At 38.7% G+C, this 21,873-nt stretch overlaps 1 protein-coding gene across 2 annotated transcripts in view; it reads left to right on the top strand.

Annotated features, from left to right (window-relative positions):
- Positions 1-21,873, top strand: part of MGAT5 (alpha-1,6-mannosylglycoprotein 6-beta-N-acetylglucosaminyltransferase) — a 111,048-nt gene that overhangs the window by 69 nt on the left and 89,106 nt on the right. The window contains exon 1 of one of the 2 annotated variants that reach the window (XM_021548731.4): positions 642-19,896. The exons of the other annotated variant lie outside the window; for it this stretch is intronic. The gene's annotated coding sequence lies outside the window, so the exon portion shown is untranslated. Of the gene's footprint in view, positions 1-641; positions 19,897-21,873 lie in introns of those variants that run through there. 2 annotated transcript variants of the gene reach the window in all.

Genomic DNA, 21,873 nt, shown 5'->3' with positions numbered 1-21,873 from the left:
GTGAGGCGGCACCGGCTGCGGGGCCGGCGGGGCTCCGCCGCCGCGCCCGGCCCCGCTGCGGGGGTCGCTGCAGCCGAGCGGGGGGGGCCGCCCGCCAACACCCCCCCCCCGCCCCGGCGGCATCGCCCCCGCCTGCCCGGGCGCGGCGGTGGGCGCGGAGCGGGAGGGATGCGGGGACGGGGGGAGCGCCGAGCGGCCGCCCCGGAGCGGCGGGGCCCGTGCCGGCCGCGGCCCGGGCGCCCCCGTCACCTTGCGGAACGACCTTCCGCGGTCGGGGAGCGGCGGGGCCCCCGGGCCGGCCGGGCCGGGCGGCGGCTGCGGGGCGGGGGCGGCCCCGGGCGCGCGGAGCGGCGCGCAGAGGTTCCAGCGGGCGCGGGCGGCGCTGCCGCGGGTGGGAGGATGGATCCTCGGCGAGGGTCTGCTGAAATCTGCCCCTTACGATGCCATTTACAAGCTCTCGGTTCCACCCGGTTCGCCGGTTTTGTTCCCTCTCCAATGCTTTGTAAACCTCTAGGAAGTGAATTTGAGAAAGAGGTTCCTGAGAGCTGTCATCTCAGTGCCAAATGTGCCTTGAGCTGCCATATCGGCTACTTTTTTTTTCTTTTTTTTCTTTTTTTTTCTTTTTTTTTTCTTTTTTTTCTTTTTTTTCTTTTTTTTCTTTTTTTTTCTTTTTTTCCTTTTTTTTTCTTTTTTTATTTTCTTTTTTTTTCTTTTTTTATTTGCTTGAGGTGCATTGAGGTTTGGGTTGGAAAAAACAGTGCTTTTTTATTTGCCAGCTTCGTTGTTTCTTACACATCAACATCACCTTGTGGTTTGGTCGCAGGGATTTCTCTGTCAAAAGTACTGTCTGACCTGATGTGATTGCATAGGTGTGCGGACCTACATTGAACAGAGTATTGTTTTTTCTTGAGTTTTGGCAACTGTTTAATGCTAAGTTACTTTTCAGCATATTTGGGGGAAAATAAATGTCACTCGGTTTTGAGGAAGTAAATCTTGGTAGAGGCTTTCCCCACTGTCAAGAGTCTGTAGGTTGCATCTTTTTCCAGGTATGGTACAATATCAGTCTCATCTTTTGAGAGCAAATTTTTCCTTCCAGCGTTAGGGTCACCAAACCTGAGAAAATGAATTCTCGATTCTTGCACTAGATCTTGTTACATCAATCTCTCTTGATAACTGCAGCAAGAATAGAACACTTTAAATGAAGGCTCACTCCTGAGATTCATGTTATTATACACTCTTATTTGTCTGAAAAGCTCTCTTGCCTTGTCCCCGTAAAATAGTATGATGGCTTTTTCAACAGCATGACTCATAATACTAAATACAGGAATGAATTTTGATTTAGTGCTCTGCAAGTGCTTTATCTCAGCAAACAGCTTTGTGTGTAAAATGGGTGGAAGGAGTCACTGGTACTCATCTGCTAATCTCTGTCCTTAGGAGACAGTGTTTAAAGTTGTTTCCAGGCTGAGGGTATACCTTTGCTCCCAAATCAATGAGGTGATCTCAGTTCTTCCAGAATAATTTTGCCATTTCATAAAAAGCTTTCAAAAAAGGAGGAACCGGTTAGTTCTTGGTTTCTATATTAGTGAAACCATTTTGCCTGGGGACTCAAAGTTCAATTTAGTCTGAATGGGTGATTTACCTTTTTCCTTCATCTCTGTGTAATGACTCTGACTGTACTTCATGAGAAACCCTGCTTACTGCAGCACCCATGGTTCACATAATTACTGCTGGTTGTACCAAGCCTAGCAATAGGGGGAAACCACCTTTTTTTCTTGGCGGTTTTATTGCATACAAGGCACTTTCACTTCAGCTTTCTGTTCTTTGCCTATCTGAGATGTAGGGAGTAGTTTATTCCTAAAATGACCTGTGGAGCAGTATATTTACTGAAAAAAATGTCTATTCTTCATGATTTCACATATGCAGACTTTTTTTTTGTTGCTCTTGTGTAGAATATGGATTTATTTTGTATGAACAGAATAAGGATTAAATAAGAACATATGCTTCCTCTTTTCTGGGTGATAAATCCATCTTGCTGTCCTGGAGGAAGGCAGCTTATACGCCTGGACTGAAAAGATGCTGAAAGAAAAAGTGACTGAATTCTGAATATAAGAAGATCAGGTTGTCTAAGCTCCCCAAACTAGACTGCCTAAAACTTGGGAAGCAGCCAGCAACACTGGGTGCAAATAATGTAAAATCCTTAATCTGCTTCATGAAATAGAATCTGGCAAAATAATGAAGCGTTCTGAATTCTTAAAATGACTTTGAATAAAGACAACTGCTCTCCAGTTTTAAGTAATTTCCCTCCAACCAGATTCCCTTCTGTTCCCTTGTTTAAAAAAGAAAAAGAAAGCTTTGTATTGTTAATTTCTATGCTTCAGATAGTACGTGGAATTTTATTAGCACCACTCCCTTCCCTTCAAGTCTGAATTTTTTTTTTTTTATTTCATGTGCTGGGTTATGTTTTTGGCATTGTATGCTGCCGTCATCTAACAAGCTCACTCTGCTTTTGCTTCTGTTGGGTAAAATAGCTTAGAGTGCAGTTTAATTCCTCATCTTGGCTCCAGAATTTTAATAGAACTTCAGGAGTCATTGGCATTAACTGCCCTTAGCAGGTATTGTTAGTTATGTGGTAGGTGTCTTGAAGGCTTACATGAATGCAGTGTTCATGTTTTGAGAAGGTTGAGATATAGAAGAGACTTGGTGTTTTATGAGAGAATGAGAGAATTAGTTCAGGTTTTTTGTTAGGAAGAGCAGTCCCAAGTGAGATCCAGTGGCAAACATGATTATTTGCCGACAGATTTTTTGACTTAGTGTTTGCTTAGTCTCTTAAGTAGATGTGAAAATTATGTGATGATTATCAAAGTGCCAGGTTCTGGTTGCATTATCACTTACATCACATTGTTCCAAAAGCGTCTGCAGAACTTTTCTGCTTTGCCTGTTTTGGAACCAGAGTACTCCAGCAGCAATTCTTGGTGAAAAACATTGGAAGCATCTGCTGAGGAAATGAATATGCTGCACAGTGCTAATCAGCTGGGAATCTGATGAGTGGAAACTCTTTCAGGAATCAAGCAATTTTGCTATTACTGCATCTTCTATTTCAAAAACATTCTTAACTGTTTGGAGTGGAATAAGGTCATTCTTTATTCCTCTCTACTTTTGCAAAGTTAGTATTTGTGCATCTCTATATTTCATATACCACGTAAACAAAAAAAGCCCCAAACAACACAGAACACAAAAAACGAACAAATCTCTTGTCCTTCCATACTTCAGGAGAAAAAGTGGAGTTTTCCATTTTCTACCCTCTGTATGCCTGCACACTCAAACCCTCTTGTCTTCCTCTATACACCTCCTATTATTGGCATAGAATATTGAAGTTTTGAAGGCTTCCTTATCTATTTATTTCCTTTCTATTTATTTTCATTTCTTGAAGAGCTTAAACCTATAATGTAAGGAAGTGTAATTTCTCTGAGGTATAAATCTCAGATCACGTTTTGGTAGATTTCTGTAGCTTTTGACCCTATTTTGTTTTTTATTATTTCTTCCTTGTTCCTGTGAGTTGATAATTTACTGTAATTTATGGCTACAAAGAAGGGGTGAGTAGAGTTTTGTAGAAACTTAGACTAGTTCAGTGGAGGGTTTTGGATAATGAAATAAGACCTCTGAAGTGATGTCATTTGAGGAGGAGCCACCATAATGATGAAGCATTGACAACACAAATACTGACACAGTCTCCAGGTGTGAGCCGGTGGCTGGCTTTCTGTGGCAGTGCAGACTTTTACCAGAATGGATAGCCTTCTTTTACTCAAGCTGGAGTAGTTCAGCTGTCTTGAGATAGATTTTGAGTTTTGTTCTTACCTTCCCACAAGGAGAAGTCTGGTCAGCTTTAATCAGGTCAATCCTTCAAGCCCAAGGTCTGTGCATGCACTCAGGCTATGATGCAGCTCTTTCTTTTATTAGAAACTTCTTGCTAAAGAGATTTCATACCTATGTGGCAGCTTGTGTACTAGAGAGACGCTGCAGTGAAAGTACCAAGAGGAAATACTTTGGGGGACAGGGATTCCCTCTTATAGTACTCCAAATAGCAAAATCCTTTTCATGAGGAAAGCTTAAGTCAATGCTGTGATTCATTTGATTTATTATTTATGGTTTGTATGAGTTAAGAATTCTGTGATCCTGGCCCTTTGAGTCTCACAAGGACCTCTTATTCCTCTTAGCTAACTGTATTTTTTCATATATCCCACAGGCATTCCAAACTGTTTAACCTTGATTATTTGTCTAACCTGCTGACAGTTGTCATACTGATTTTTATATCCTGATAAAATCCTGTAATCTTTGAAAGTGATCAACCACCTCTTTTGACCTTGTCCTTTAGACAAAAGGATTTTCCTGCGTTACAAGTAGCAGGCTGAACCTGATTTTACTTTAATTGGTTGTTGCTCGTGGGTCATGTAGTATGTTACATTTCTTTACATATAATTTTTGACATGAAATGTATTCTTTGTGGTTGTGTTTCCCTAGAATAGTTTTAAAACTAAAAGCTTTTTTTCTTCACTCTTGTTAGAGTTAGATAATGAAGTTACTGCTGCTTGTTCCTATTGCCTGTTAAGGTTGTGTTTCTCCCTTCCTATGTGCACTGTGATTAGTTCAGCTTTTTATTTAACCTGTGTTGAGCTCCTAGCAAGGCTTTCTCAGACAGTTACTAATGGAGTAGTAGATTGCATGCTAGGTAAAACTCCTTCACCAAAAGGGTTGTCAGGCTTTGGAACAGGCTGACCAGGGCTTAGTCAGCATCCCTGGAGGTGTTTAAAAGATGTATAGACCCTTGGACTCAATGATCTCAAGTACCTTTTCCAAACAAAGAGATTTTACAATTCTAAATTGTCATAAAAGGTATAAACTGCAGTGAATTACCATTCCTGCCCAAAGATTATGTTGTGTGAACCGGATGGTTTTTCACCTTTGGAAGATACTGAACACTTGGATTCTGCCACATTGTGTCATAGTCCTCTTCTCTGCAATATGTGTGACCAGAGTGGATTAACACATTTTTACTGTTTTACTAATAAGAATCTTCTGTATGAGCATATAGTCCCTTGGGCAGTAGTTCTCTTGAGTTTGAAATGCTGTCTTATCCCTCACCTTTCTTTTTTTTCTGTTCTCATCCTTTCTCACTGTTTGATCCTTTTCTGCAGAGAACTATTACTGTTCAATGCAGCTTCAGTGCAGTTTTTGAACTCTGAAGAATGCATGTGATATACCTGGAAGACAATTTCAAGTATTTAAGGACCCACATCACTAAACATGTATTTTCTCTTTTATTTTTACCTTCTTTTTTATAAAATGAAGCATAAAGTGTGTTTTGATTGAAGATGGACTATCTGAAACATTTCATTAGACACATAAACCTTGTCTGCATAGTATATGTAACTCTTCCATTCAGTGAATTCGAAAATTGGTATAGTATTCATAATAAAAATCCTTGAACAGATAATTTAGCTCCTAACAAGATTATGTAATTGCTTGCTAAGTAATTTCTGAGTCTTTTCTTGACAGGCCCTGTTCAAGTACAGTTTGTGCAGTGACTTAATTTTCTATATTTTAGATTTAGAAGAGTGAAAATACCAGCTCTAAGTTGTTCAAGAAAGTTTCATGCTGCACCACTACACCTCTGTAACAGGCATTCCAGTTAATTTCCTTTTCCTTAGACTCTGCCCCTCCCTGTACAGGTTTGATCTGACAGTAGAGGAGAAGGGTGTGGAACATGCTGTAGAGAAGTAAAAAAAAAGATTTCTCAATCTTTACCACTCAGACTTCAGCCTAAGTATCTGACCACATTATTAAAGCTACCTTGTTCCAATAAGTCCCTTGCACATTGTTTTGGTTTTCTAAGTTCTTGTAAAATGTGCAGTTTGCTTCCCTGTATTTCTTTTCATGAAAGGCAGTTTCTCTATCAGGATTATTGATCCTCCAAGAACCTGGTGAAATGCAGTATCATTCTGTTTACACTTCACCTCTCTTTCTGTTATGCAGCTACTTTCTTTTACTAGAATGCAGAAAAGCACGCAGGAGCAGAATGCTTCCAGTGGCTTTTCTGTTAAAGCTAACAGCTATTTTACTACAGATTAAATTAACCAGTTTATGTTAATACTTAGTCTACTTTTAAGAGCTTGTAATCAAGTTGCCATATTTTATGGGTATACTTTAAATATGCTTATGGTTAGAACTTAAAATAAAACATTAGCTTGTTATTTTAAATATACATTTTCTTAAGTACAGTAGGGTTTATCAATCACCAGTAATAGTAAAAAAAATTCCTTATTTTGATAACTTCTCTTGAAAGACAAACTGTGCTCCTTATAGATAAGCTGTAGGTCTTGCTGGAATACTTTTCCTGAGTTTTTTCAGTAGCTCAGCATTCCTAAGTTAACAAAATGGATAATCAGTAAAATAAAAACTTCTGGCTGTATAATGATGTGACAAATGAAACCAAGTTGCAGGAGTGTTTGGTTTCAGAAAGTGATTTGACCTATTACTGGATCTACATCCTGGTGGTTTGAGGCCTCTCGGGCAGCTTATTGATGTCAGGTTTTGGTCCCAGTTGTGAATCTGTGAAATCTTTCAGTATCTGAAGTGACTCCCCTTGAGTTCTGGATTGATAATTTAAAAGCATTATTCATTATTTCTTTGAGGGAAAGGTTACAGTAACTTTCACCTGACCTATCATGGCAAAATTGTCCCCAAGATAAATTAGAGAATATTTGAGGTTGCAAGAAGGAGTTCCAGACTAGAGGATGCTCTGGGTCTTGGTTTCCATCACAGATTTCTGCATACTTGCATCTGTGATGAAGTTCTGTGGAAATGGGACTTCCCCACTGTAAGTTTGGAATTCCCCTTCAGTGGTTGATCCAATCTGGCTTCTGAACCTGCAGTAAAGGAGCAGTGCTTGCAGCACTGTTGATTCATTGCCAGCAGGGACTCAGTGTTACCACAGGTCTGTGGTGAAAGGACTAGAGTTTTCCAGTGATGTAAGGAGAGTTTAACCACAGTGGGTGAATTCTGTGCTGGTGTAAAAGGCACATTGCAGTTTACTTAAGCTCTTTTTGAGTTGATGCTACTTAAACCTCTGGCCCTGTATACTAAAACCAGAACAACAAGGCCCAGGTGTACACTTAAACTTACCTTTGTGGGCTGTACTGGCTGATACAGAGCAAAAACTTGTACCAGGTTTCGCTTCTCTTCAGCTTCTATTAAAGACCTTGTACCTTGATTCATTTCCTGGCGTCGTAGTTTCCATATGCACTGGTTGCATAGCTTTTGCACTGTGTAATGTCACAGAATTCCACTACTGAGTTACTTAAAACATGGCTAGGAACACTTTCTTACACACTGAGATATTGGCATGTATGTGGCCACTTCTAGAGCAAAGAAAACTGTGAGCCTTATAAATGGAAAAAAGTTTCATTTTTAAAAAGCTGTACTTGAAAAATAGTATTGTAGTTTAACTTCATGTGGAAAACTGGTCTACATCAATTTTATATTTTTTAGACTTAAGAAGGGTATGAGATGGAGATCTGAAGAATGTTTGCTCATTATTTGGGGTTTAAAAAAATGTTAAGAAGCAGGGGTTCTTTTTTCCCCCCTACATTTGAAGTGCAGGTTTTCTTCATCCCATGTACTTAAAGAATGGATTTGTTTTTCCCCATCCACCATTAGTATTCTGTTTTGTTAGAAATGTCTTGGGTCTATTCAAAGTGTTGTTTGTATCTCAAGTCTGTTCTACCTTTGAGTATTATTCGTGATGGATATGGAAAACTTGAACTCCATTGCCCTCAATCAACATACATTTTTATGTCTGTTTATCCAAATTTAAAAACAACAAAGCTTCCTTACTATATAAATTCCTGATGTACAACTCAGATTTCACACTATTGATTTTGGGTGAGCATTATGAAAAGAGTTTTTTAATGAAGGTGTACTCTTGCCCTTTGACAAGCTACAGAATATTTTTAAGTATGCCACCCACCTTATTCTTTAACTAAAATTTGACATTTAATTAAAAAGACTGCTGATGCAGCATTGTACTTTGGCAGAAATTACTGTAGGAACCTTACAGTGTCTACCTTGCCTGTACTATGGGGATCAAGCCCATTGCTCAGGATAAAGATGTTTGTCCAGGCCACAAAAATGCAGAATTAAAACCTTCTCATTTGTTATTTTGTACTGACCAGCTCTGTCATCCTTGCATTTGACAAACAGAGAAAGAAATCTGTCAAATGTTATTTTCATACTTCTTTTGCTAATATATTGTCACTTGTGTTGTGTGTGTGCCTCAGTGCAGTTTACTATGGGGTTCAGCTTTATTTCCTTTATTCCAATTTATTTAGGATGTCATGGGGATCTCTCAATCTAAGCATGCATAATTTGTCTTTGGTGTTGTGGGATTTCAGTTATATGTGAGGATGGCTTTCTGTATACCCTGTTCTGCTTGTAAAAACAGCATGATTTCTATATTAACCCAGACTTCTCAATGGCTTTTGCCATTTCACTGCAAACATTTCATCTTCAAGGATGCAATTTCACCATGCAACTTGGAATTTTTTGGGACACATTACATGTAAGCTTTACCTCATGCATTCCTTCCCATCCCACAGAATGTTCTTCTGAAATTCTTTTTCAGTTTCTATAACCTAATTTTTATATTAAAACAGATAGGAAATGTCCTTATTTGCTAAACTCCTTGACTTCTTGAATTGACCAAAAGAGAATCCACTCATCCTGCTCCACCTATTGGAGAAGTCTAAATGGATTTTTTTTCTGTACAATTAAAGTCTATGAAGTCTCTGAATGGTGTATGTGCAGTTGTGCTGAATCTTTGTTATAATCAGCTAATAATAGCTGATCTCATTCATCTTGTACTTTTCTGTTGGGTTGCTTATTACCTATTTATGAAAACAAATTATTTGAAGCATTGATTTCATACCTTCAGAAGGCCAGTTGATCTTCATCTTTTTCTTTGTCACAACAAAGTTTCCACACAGTTCCTCTTTCCTGTTGTTTTTTGTTTGTTTGTTTTGGTTTTGTGTTGAGGTTTTTGTTTTGGTTTTTGTTTTTTTTTTTTTTTCTGATGAGGCTTTTTCAGGTAACCTCAGGATGTCCATAATGATTGAGGGTGATTTTACTGAAGGTCTGACTCACTGCCCATGTTCCACGAGCTTTGAATTCACAGAAAATGAAATAGCACATTGAAAAACTGGGTAATCCATTCATGTCCAGTAATTTTTCCTAGTCAACAGGTTTTTTTTTTTTGTCTTGGGATTATTTGCACCAGAGTTATCTTCCATGCATTTGCTAGTATAGTCAGTATATTATTGGAACAACATATTTGGCTTGATTATTATAAATGTGTAGGAATCTCATCTAAGGCTATCTTTATACCTCCCCAAAAGAGTTAGTCAGGATAAACAAATGAAAATATTATGGAGAAAATGTAAGTTTGAAATTTTACATGGTCTCTGTGGTCTGTTAGAATTGGGAAAGCTGAACAGACCAAGGTAGCAAAGAAATCTTAGTTTAGACAACCTTTAAAATTCTATCTTCTGATATGTCTGGTAAATCCATGCTAACTGCTGACATCTCATAATTAAGCTTCTTTCAGTCCTGAACCTCAAGTCATATGTTGAGTCCAAACTGTAGGGTACAAATTTTCCAATTGTTAAAATAACAGCCTAAATAGGAAACTATTAAGTGATAAAAGCTGCAGAAAGGAATATATTCCTGTGAAGTACAGAGGAAAATGTTATTGAAAAAAATTATTCTTTCTTTTGTCTGGCTCGTAGCTTGAACTGTTATTCTCCTTAAGACCAGACCTAATAATAGAATTAATAAAAAAATCACAGAATGGTTTGTGTTGGAATGCATCTTAAGGCTCATCTCATTCCAACCTTCTTGCAGGGACACCTTCCATGAGACCAGCTTGCTCAGAGCCCCATCCAACCTGGCCTTGAGCACTTCCAGCCACTGTTGCAGTGGGGGCTGTTGTGTTTTGGTGTCCCCCCTGCAGTCAGAGCCACTGATGCCCTCTGCATGCACGTGGCTCAAGTCCACATTTACCCACTTGAGGCAGAATAACTCAGGTGTAAGACTGAGATAGGATATTGAAAATGCAGGTGAACCCAATGGGAAGAAATGACGATGTCTGACTCAATTCAGAAGGCTGAATGATTTCTTTATTATAACTACGCTAACATACATTAATATACTATATAAAAAGGAAGATATTACAACTACATACTACTTTCTCTAACTCCAACACAACTCGTGACCCTCTCAATCTTGAGAGTCCACACACAGGTGGATTGGATTTGCCATCAGGCTCAACCAGTCCTCACCAGAATCCAATCAAGCACTCACTCCAGGTAAACAATTCTCCAAACACATTCCACATAGGAAAAACAAGGAGCAGAAATAGAAATTGTTTTCTCTTTCATTTCTCTCTGTGCACCTCTGTGAAAAATCCTGAGAGGGAGAGAAATGTGCTTGCCACAATAGTATACCATGGTCTGTGTTGGACCCTCATGGTTGTAGCTTACACAGCAAATGGACTGCTCAGGATGTTGAAATGTGATAAGATAATGCCTTAAATAGTTCTTTGCAGGTTATCTGTCAAATCCTGGCTGTTACAAAGATAAATCAATGTAGCCCAGTTATACACAGTTTAAAAGAGAAAGGCTTTTTGTATTAACTTTTAAGATGTTTTTGCCAGCACATTTCCCCTGTGAGTTGAAAGGAATGAGTATTTTCATAATATTAGAAAATCTATTCCTCTGTCTCTGCCTATCTTTTTCTCTTCATTAGGTTTGACTAAACAGTAAAGAAATCCATTAATCTATGGTAGTATCAGTAAAGTGGTCTCTGTTTTCCTCTCTGCTAGTACTACAGTACTATTTCAAGATCATTTACATTCTGCTCAGAGCTGTAAGTGATCTTTTTGGCAGCTTTGTGCATTTACATTAACTGCTGGATTGTAATAATTTTCAAATGGATTGTCTGAAAGTAGAGTTTTCAGTACATATTTATATATGAGTATTTTGGTCTGTGGGTTTATTTTATGTCTTGTACACTTACCTAACTAACATAAACATGGCTCTAGGAAGAACCTTGTTAGATCAAAATGCAGACCTTTTCACTGTCACCATTCTAGAGATGGACAATATTGCCTATTGAATTTTCTTTCTCATCTGGAAACCATTTGTATTTAGGAGGCAATTTAGGAGGCATTTTCTAGAGATTTTTTTTTTAATGTTTGTGGGAGAAGAAAGGAAGCCTTGGTGTTTACATTATATTGTTTATAATGTGTTTGTATTGTTGAAACACAGGAGAACTAACCTAAATAGTGACCTCATGTTTTTGAGTGGACCTTGGAAGTCTGACTTAACTGTCTTGTAGATCTTATCCCTGTTATTCAGATAATGTTTGACAAATATATAGATATTTTGTTGTACATAGGTGGTGTTTTCAATTTATATCCATCCATATTTATGTCCATCGTATGTGTGGAGGAGCTTTTAGTTGATACACAGCAAGATTTGCTGCTAGAAGGAACATTTTTTTTGTCTCTTCCATCCACACAACTATGAGTGGCAAAGAGATTTGTGAATGCTAAGGTTTATGTGACCTTTTTAGAGAACAGTTATCAAAGTGGACCCATTTCTCCTTGTTTTTGGAAAAGCTTTTCACCTGATGACAGTTTTCTAAGAACTGGCTTGTGTTCCCAGCACTGCAGCGGGAAAAGCTCAACGTGCATGTTTGATAACACGCTGAAGAGCACACATGGGGGAATTCCAGGACTGGTAAAAATTTCAGAAGGTACAAGGTATTTAACATAATTACATAGCTTCAGATTGTATAAACCTTGTACAGCTCAGACAAGTGCAAAATTACCTCACCAAAATTACCTTGCCCCTTTATTTTTGTTTAATCCATTTGAAAAGCTACAGAGGACTGAATTTCTTAAACTGAGAAAATTCAGAAGGAAGACAAGGTAGAAGGTGAGGTAAATAACCTTCTGATATGATTCAGACTGGAAAATATAAGATTAAATCCATGACAACGCGAATATAATCTCATTTTTGAGTTACATAAGACTGTTTAAAATGGGTCATTAGTGTTGGGGGAAAACATGTTTGAATTTTCTAGGCTTTTTTTCCCCCCCTCCCCTTCCCACACTAGAGGAAATGCTTTCCTCTAGGGACAAAGATAGGATGAAGCTAAATACATCATTTGTCTACTTCATTCTCCATCATGTTGCTTCAGTGGTAATCACTTGTTTGGGATTCACCTTCAAAGATTCTGCCTGTCATGTGGTGATGTGCGTAATGAATATATGCAAACGTGTAGCAGTTTCAAATTCATTCTTTATTGCACTTAGGTTTTAGTTCACAAATTGCTGTCATAATTAAAGAGAATTGGTAAGCATTAATCTATGCATTTATAGCAAATTTCACCTTAATTTTTTATTATTTGTGTGAGATGAATAAAAAACAATTTAAGACTTGCTTTGAGGGTTCAACTTCTCTTGTTTCCTAATTTCAAATGATATACAGGCAGATTAAATTTCTAGATTTTGAAAGTACCACCACACTTACGGGAGGATAAGAAGTTGATAGTTTGAGAAATGTGACCTGGGAGGCTTAGTTAGGGATTTTGATTGGTGTTCAGTTTGGGGGATTTGGGCGGTTGTTTTGTTTTAGGTTGTGGGGTTTTTTTAGAATGGGTAGGGAATGTTTTATTGTTTGGGATTTTTTCAGCTACAAAGAGATCTTGGATAGAAAGTGAGTGGCTTCTTCAGCAGCCCCTAGAACTGAGACATACAAAGGGAAGTGTGGCCAGGTGTTCTCTAGACATTCAAGAATGTAAACTTCAAAACTAGTTCTCTCACAAACTCTTTTTTTTTTATATGGTATTGTGGGTAACTGGGAAAAGGACTGAAATGTTCACTTTCCCATTCATAATGTGAACCATGTAATGGTGATGATGAGCAAGAACAGCTGCTGCAAATCTTGATGAAGCTGTAGCTCTTCCTTGTGTAGTCCTTACTCTCAAAATTGTCATAATTGGTTGCCAGCAATGGGAGGTGCATCCACAAAATCCAGCTTGCAGCTTCTGATGATTGAGATAATTTACTTTGAATTTCCATTCTGTGGCTAAGTCCTATTAACCCAGCTTCTTGTTCATCCTGTTTTTAGATTCTTTATAGGAGCTGACAGTAAAACGTTTCAGTTCATGCTGAAAATTACATGTTGGCAAATAAACAGGTAACCATTATAGCACATCAAATCAGCATCTATTCAAGCTTTGTGCAGAGCCTTTGATCAAGTACTTGATAGTAAGTCATGATGTCAGTCAGTGTGCTGAACCAGAAGAGGACAGCAGGATGATTGTAGGAGAGGTTGCTGCAATCTTGGTGGACAGGCCAGTCTACACAGCCTGAACTATGCAAATCAAACTAGCAAGACCAGCTTTGTAGCTGAAATAGCAAATTAATTATTGCCCTACTTAGTTTGCAGTAATGTCTAGGGGACACTGAGGTTAATTCCATGGGCAGATGTGAGGGGGCAATGACTTCTGGTTGGAGAAGTCTGCTGGCACAGATGGATTCAGAGTAGTTCGTGTCTTCCTCACTTAAGCCTGTCACGCTGAGAGATTTAAGCCATGCGTACTGAATCACGTGTCCCATGTCATTTCCATTTGTCAAATCACAAAACCATTGTCCCTGTCACTCTCACCACTATTTTGCCTTAACTGCAATAGTTTCAGCTTAGCATGGCTGCTGGTAAGCATGAGCATTTCTGTGTTTTGTAAATTATTCTTCATGATCAGAGACTAAAAATTTGCTCATTCTATATTGTGAAACACTGTTTTGAAGAACAAAAGAGCAAAAGCATTGAAGGAGTGACAAGCAATAATGATTCCTTGATATTTGTTGTGCTGTAGAATATTGGGGTGCACAGAGAAAAGGAAAAGAAGGGATGAAAACACATCCTAATCTGAGTTTTGGAAGCTCAGGTCCTTCCATAGTCAATAGAGAGGACAAGGCTTTTGGGGCTGCTGCCTTGAATCACTCCCTAGAAGGGGGAGAAGGGCTAAGCTAAACATCTCTTTGCTACCAAAAAATACAGTTTTTCCTTTTCATTTTCACCAGCTTTGATATGCACCTGACCCATCTGTTAGACAGCTTGGTTTGTGAAACAAGCAGAAAGCTAATGTAAGAAAAAGGCTTCTTTTGTTTTCACGAGCTGAATCAGCTCATCGAGGGATCTGGTGATTTGGCACATGTAGCACAAAGGAGGGTGTGAGGCTGGGTGGCTTGGAGCAGCAGGATAAGTGCAGGGAGCTTAGGCTGTTCCTCAGCTGCTGGCTCAGCTCAGCCCTCTGCTGTGCCTGGACCCTCTGCCGTGGGGCCAGAGGCTTCCAAGGGCCCCAGATGTCCTCACTGACTAGAGTGACAAAATGACCCACTGCTTCTCCTTCTGCTCTGCTGGCAACAGTGGCTGCTGTTGTCATCTTTGAATGTTAACTTTTCCTTCCTCTGCTTTCATCCTGTGTGATCATGAGGTTTTTTTTTTTCTTTAATTTGAAATTGGGAAATACAGTAGCCTTAGTAAATATACCTTATTAGGTATATCACCAGTAAGTAAATGATGGAAGGGTTTGTGTGGCAAGTAAAACTAACTTTTGTCTTCTTGATTGTAGGTAAGGTATATCCAGAATTTTTGCTTTATGGCTGTATTCAAGAACAGTACATTTAAATTACACTGGTCAGTGAGACTGTCCTGCCATACCTGTAACCATGTCAGAGTTCAGTGCCAAGCTTAGTGAAGCTCCCTTTCACTTGTACCACATTTGGGTTCTTTGCCTTTTGGCAAGCAGTGAAAACCTGATTTAGCCCTTTGCAGGCATTAAGCCCTGCTCTTAGACATCGTAGCTCAAAAAACTGTGTCCAGTCTATGGTGTGAAATTAATCAAAAGGAAACAAAATTAATGACCTGCTGTGGTGCCATCCATCATGATATCGCTCAGCAGGTGTGAAATTAACTTGCCTTGGCTGTGGATGAAATTGAGTGGCGTGATGTGAACCTACGGGAACTGTTTCCCTTAATACTGGGAACAAGTGTTTTTAAAGATTCCAGCTTAATGAACTGCTTATGCCATGCACTGCATAGTCTTATGATCATTTAACAGCATGAGTTTAGATTATACTCCCTAAGAAGATCAAGTATTACTGTATCAGTAAAAATTGTTAAAGGCAGGCCACAGAAATGTGGTTTTAATTTCTGTAATTACTGTGCACCAGATGGTGGATGTATACTTTTTTCCAGCATAAGTACTTCAGCTCAAATATAAGCAGTCGTGATCTTTATTTACAATTCATCATATTTTAACCTGGGTGATAACAATTCCTTTGTTATTGCCCATTATGACGACCTTCAAAGAAGTATGTAGACAAAACCTCACTATTGTTTGTTATGGTAACAAAAACCCTTTCTTCTTGGGTTTGTTTGGCTTTTTTTTTTCTCCCAGATCTTAGTTACAGTGATAGCAAAAGTACCCACTAACTTTGTTTTGGAATAAGTTATCTAATGTTAGAATATGTACTTAAAACATTCGGTAAATACTAGTTAATTTAAGCAATACAACAAAGATGGAAAATTAGAGGTTACTAACAACTTGAGAGAAATGAGGAAAATGAAGGAAACGTATTTCCCAATTGCATCTAAAGATCTTGATTTTCTGCCAACTATTTTCTTCTGTCCAGTCCTATTTGCTTATGTATATGCACTTTTTCCTCCAAAGTTGCTCTGATAATTGTTTTTCAAATGACCTGTTATTGTTGTGGAAGCTCTCTTTGACTTCCAAGTTCTTAGTGCATTTTTGCTGAATACGATGCCCAGAACCTCATCCTCTAAAATGTTCAGAGTCATCTCAGCCTTTTAGAGAATGCCTGGTGGTTTTGCCCTTGGCAGAAAATAAGTCCTGTATGGGTTTCATGGGTTTTTTTTGTTTTCCTTTTTGTCTGCCTGCCCTCCCTCTTAAATTTTGAATACATGTGTCCAAGAGTTAAGGAATTTTCATGTTTATGATTAGGAGGAGGGGTTAGTTATGACTTGCATGGCAGCCTTCTTTGAAGTAGGACTGGCATGCAGCCATTAATACATTTTCAGGATAAGGTGTCCACACTATATTGCCACACACTTGATAAAATGGTCTTTATAAGTTGATTCATTTGACCTCTTATTAAGGGCTGTCTGTACTTCATACAGGCAGTACTGGTTTGTTTAAATATGGTTGATAAGAAAGATGTTAGGCTGGTAAAGGTTAATTAATTCTTCATGGTTGTTGTAACAAAGTTCTGTGGATTTTGTGTCAGAAGATAATTCTGACATTAGCATTAGTAGGTTTTGATTCATAACAAATCTGGTGTAACTACTGAGAAATGCTAGGATTGTTCTAGAGTTTCACCTCCTTCAGGTACTGTGTCACTGGCAAGACTTTCTTCAAGGGCAAACCCATAAGTAGCAGCTCTAGGATCATGGGATCAGTCCTGTTGGAACTGAAGAGCTCTGTAGGCCTTTTGGGTAGAGCTGACAAGATATTTTAGAAGTTTCTTCTTTCCTTGAAAAGAAGCATCAGCCTTGGTACCCATTTCAAAATGAGGTAAGCAATTCATGGAGGCCTAATGCTTTGTAACATTATAAACATTAACTAAGTCCATCAAGCTTTTAACAGATAACAAAGGTTATGAGATTACTATTCAGTCTGTATTTCAGATGGGAGTTTGAACTGCTTTCTTTCCTGCATTAGAAAATTATTATGTTGATATGAGTGTAAATAAATTTACTCCTAAGGCTTAGATTGTAACACAATGCTCTTTCAACCTTCCTTATATTGACATCAACCCAGGAATACTGTGTTCAGTTGTCTGCCTGCAGTTTGGGTTTTACATTATTGGGTTTATTTAATTGTACTCTTCCCTGCCTCTTGTTGATGGCTTTTATAGTTGCTTGAGCTTTTTTAATTAATTTGTAGCTCCAGCGGAGATGGGGAGAGAAGAGGAAAAGAAATAGGTTTACCTTCTTTTGTGGAACTTCTGCATTTTGAAGACAAGTGACAAGCCACGCAGGAGTGCTCTCTGACAGCTGTGGCAGCAAGAAAATTTAACTGTCCAGGCAAACCTTTTTGTCAGCCCACTTTGACAGGAGAAAGGCTTTCATGCCTGTTTCCCATGACAGGCTGTGTAAGTTGGGTCCCACAGCTCTTCACTGGGCCTTGCATTCAAACTGAGTTTGTGTTGGCTGGTTTTGCTTTCTCCTCTCCTAGCTGTGATACCCTATCACAAGAGAGCATGAAGTGAAGGTTTCTTCACTGCAGGGTTTGATTGTTTTTTATGCATCACTGCTAGATTGTGGTATGAAGAGAACTCAGTTTTTTCTGCTTTGCCTGTAGCAAGAATATGCAAACTTGGTTTGTCAGAGTTAAGCAGTGTGATGTTACATGCCTGGGAGTATGGGTTCCTGAGAAACTATTTGGATTTGGCTGAAAATGACTGAGAACTGCAGCTAAAATTAGCAGAGATGGTCCACTGCAAGTAAACTGATCCAAGGGAGAGAAAAGCAGAACAAAGTCAAACAAAACCCCTGCTTGTTCAATGCCATTTGCACAACTGATATTGTGATACAAATGTCTGCTGGTACAGAGCAGTGTTCATGTGCCAGGTTATCTGACAGTACTTTACTTTCTGATGGGCTCAGAGCACATGAGGAAGTGGAGGTTTTTTCTACTAGGAAAGATGAGGCAGTAGACACTGGTTAAATCATTGGGCAGGGTTTTGTTGTTGGGGTTATTTTGGTGTTTTTGGGATGTGGGGTTTTTGGGGCATTTTTGGGGTGGTTATGTGGGAGGAGTGAAAACTTTGTTTTGCTTTTCTCATGACATTTCTATGTTTTCTCAAACTGCAGTCAATAAATGCCCCTTCCCAAAGGAATTGCTGGTCTGTAGACTTGTGATTGTCATTGTAACTAAGTCAGGGATAGACAGAAACTTGTTATATAAGAAGTCAAAAATGATGATGTTTAATAAGAGGTTTATTCTGCATGGCAGGAATTTAAACTATTGCTTAATTAGGAGGCAGACCACTTACTTTACCCTCTAGTTCGTTATGTGTTATGAAGGTTTATGACACTGATTCATATAGCTTATTACAGCTCATAAATGTCACCATAAAATTAGTTAAAATAAAAGTGTTGAAGTGTCTTGCTGCCATTAGCTACCCGGTTGGTTTGGCTTTGGTGACAAGTTTGTAGATAAAGTGTGAATTTTAGAGTTGAAGATGTCATAAGGCTTGAGTACCATGCTACTTCTCATTGTGGAGTCAGCCTCTATCTAAAAGTTGTAGCTGAAACTTATTTTCTGGTCATAGCTGCTCCGTGTCTCTCCTTGTCAGCAGTGGCAATCAGTGAACTGCACCAAGGTTAAAAGCCATTAAAAATTGTGATAATTGTCAGTAAGCCAGTGATGCCACTTCTGGGAACACAGAACCAAGTGAGATGCTTTCATTGGATATTTGTGATTTTGCCCAAATGGCAGTCAGTCAAGACGTGGAAATTAAGAATGTGAGCTGAAGTGGCCGCTTCTTTAATAGTGCAGCTAATGGCATTCAGATGCAAGTTATTGTAATATGCTCAAATACTTTATGTGTGTCCTGGATCTGCATCTTGGAAGACTCTTGTCATTGTGAAAAGGAAACCAAGCTGTAGGAGAGACAGTGATTTTATTGTGTGGCTTTACACCAATGAATTTCAAAAATTGCCTGATGTTATGTACTGTTTATTATTTTTTATGTATAGAAAATAAAGTATGGGTATGTACAAGGAAAGTAGTCCATGGCAGTGACAGAAGAACTGTCACCTAATCTCAGATCATTTTAAGGAAACTAAAGCAGCCTGTCAAATAACTTTTGTTTGCTTGATGGGGTGCATTTAGAGATGTATGTCTTAAGTGACTGAAAATATGTATTTTTTAAAACTGTCACAATAAACTAGAATGTCATTTTTAGTTAGTCTCTGTTTGGAGGCAGATCTCTGTTTTTAATAATTTATGTGGAAATTGTGTGAAAAATTTAAAATGTGACAGCGCTGAAATAAGAAGATTGATGCTACTCTGGTGTGATCTGATTTGAATTCTGACCTAATTTCTTTTGGTTAGTGATTGGTATAGGGGTGCATGAGCTTATGACTTTTGGAGATTACTGACTGATATTTTTAGGTTACCAACTAATCCTGTTTAGGAATGGGATTTTCATCTGAAAACAGACAGCTCCTTAAATTCTTCCTGTTTTAATTTAGAATGACAACTGGAAATTTAACAGAAAAAGCAATGGATTGTTTGCTTATTTCAGACTGTCTTGTGCTGTGGCTTTCTGACACGATTATTTCCTGTGTGCACAAGTTTAAAAAAAAATGCTATTTTCTTTAATATATAAATAAAAGTAAAATCTCCTATTGAAGCTGTCGTTTTTCACATGCTCTAAAAGAGATATGGGAAAGCATTGTGTACACATTGCCCCAAAAATATTCTGAGCCTTTCAGTCTGGATTTTCCTTACATTGCCTTGTAGCTGTTTGCAAAGCAGCCAGACCATAGATACACTAACAAATGCAAATTCACACTTCCGTTTGCTTATTCAACAACTGTGTTCCATATATAAACACTCTCTTCCAGATGTTTTTCTCCTTGTTAGCACTACCTTTCATGTGCTTGTCAGGTACTGCAGAGAGAGCCTTGTTCCTCAATTCCACACTTAGTGAGGGGATGCCATCTGCTGTGTGTGTCTGTTTGGAAGGTAAGCATTTTGTCACCTGTTCCTACAGATTGTGACCATAATGCTTTACCAGCCTTATTTATGAGGTCACCTCTGTGAATTTTTATTCAGCTTTGTGAAAAGTGGAAGGAAGCAGAAAAATAAAGTCTGTTGTATCTCGAATGTTAGAACGTTATATGGAAGGTTTTAGCTCCTCAAGCTGTTTTATTTCCTTTTTCTATGCCCTTTATGATGGGAAAGGAAGCCAAACTTAGGTGGAGAGATGAGACTTTGCACTACAAGTGTGACGTGTATGAGTAATACTATGTTGTATTGACAATATTGTTTAAACTTTGTGGGTTTTTTTGCTGGCTTGGCATGCTAATATTGATAGGTTTTGCCCATTTCAGTGAAAGGACATGTATTGGATTTAGCTTGATGTAAATTTCTGTGGGTCCCCCTGCCCCAAGTTTTACTGCCTCAAAAGAGCTCTTGCAATGCACACTGTGTACTGAAACCTGCTCTGTTCCCATGGCACAGAGAATTCCCCTAATGGCTTGGTGAGGTCTTCATCTCTCTGGAAAGAGGGCTGAAGTGAAAGGCTGGGGAGTAGGAGGATGTCACACTCATGTGGGAGATGTCATGCCTGATGTGACATCCCTGCATCCTAGAACCCAGTTACAGTCATGCTCCTGGCTTCTGAAGGCAGAAGAGTGCAGCTCTGGGGGCAGTGTCAGCAGTGAAAGACAGCAGCCGGGTCCCGGGAGTTCTCCCACGCACATCAAGGTGAACTTTGCAGGGCTTTTTTCCCCCGTGCTTCCTTCCACAGCAGCTCTGGAGAGTTTCCGAGGGTGTGTTTAAGGAAGAAATCAATTCAGCTACTGTTCTTCAACAGCTGTTGGGGTAGAGGGAGCATTATCTCTCACTGAGGCTTTACGTGCCTCTTTTATCCCTTCTACTTCCTTTTTCTGTCCACATCTACTTCCATTTCTTCCTTTTCCCTTCGATTTCCTCTGCAGTTCTTGTTTATCATTTGGTTTTTTTCCCCACAGTGTAGAAATAAATAATATCAAATATCTGCAGAACTTTATTGAGTGTTTCTTAAATCTGAAAAAGCTGAAATTGTAGAGATTTGGTAAGCTTAATCATTTCTATGAAGCTGATTTGAATATTGTATAAATCACACACAGCTTCAGCTTTCTGCTCTTTACTTACCTGGCAGCAGTCACATGGAAGAGACAATACTGCCTAGATACTCAAGTTATTTGGATAATTAATTTAATTTAATTTTAAAACCTCAGATTTTGAGGTATCAAAAGTGGGCTGTTTGTGGGGATGGTTTTAATTTATATGCATGGGATAAGCACATTCATTACACTAGTGGAGACTCGCATCTGATTTAAGAGGTGCTAGTCAAGTTTTACTCACTTTCAGCAAATTCCTGAAGTGAGCATATTTACATGTATACTTGGTAAACAGGCATTTTAAAGAGAGCTTTGTAGTATTACTCGTAAGGTAACTCAGACAAACCAGAATTCTTTTCTGAGGAGGAAGGTACTGTTGAAAAGAGACAGTGGGAAGATCTTTAAAAGGGACCTGAAATTAGGTGTACTGTATTTTGGTGTTGCCTTAACTTAAACAGGAGAATTGACCAAGCTTGTCTTTAATCACTTGGGATGAAAGTAGATGCTTTTCATACACTTGCTTAATGATATTTTGCAATGTATTCTGGGACTGTCTGGGAAACAGAATGAGTTTGATAGTAACCTGCATAAAATTACATTGATAAAATGCTGTAATTATGGAAAGCTGTTGAGTGGAAGAATGTCTATGGCTATCCTTTCTTTCATACTGGATATACAGTTCTTTCAAAGCATTTTCAAAAGACTTGTATCATTTACTCGCATAAAGGCAGCCAAGATTTGAGGCCAAAATACATTTACTTGCATGTTAAAAATTGTGTTCATGAAGGAATGCTTATTCCTTGGAAGAAAAAAAAAGTTTTGCAAGATTTTATTG

The sequence above is a fragment of the Lonchura striata genome, chromosome 7 (assembly GCF_050655825.1).
Source record: "Lonchura striata isolate lonStrDom1 chromosome 7, ASM5065582v1, whole genome shotgun sequence".
Classification (NCBI taxonomy): Eukaryota; Metazoa; Chordata; class Aves; order Passeriformes; family Estrildidae; genus Lonchura; species Lonchura striata.
Note: the sequence above shows the minus strand (reverse complement) of the source record. Positions and strands in the feature narration are given on the sequence as shown.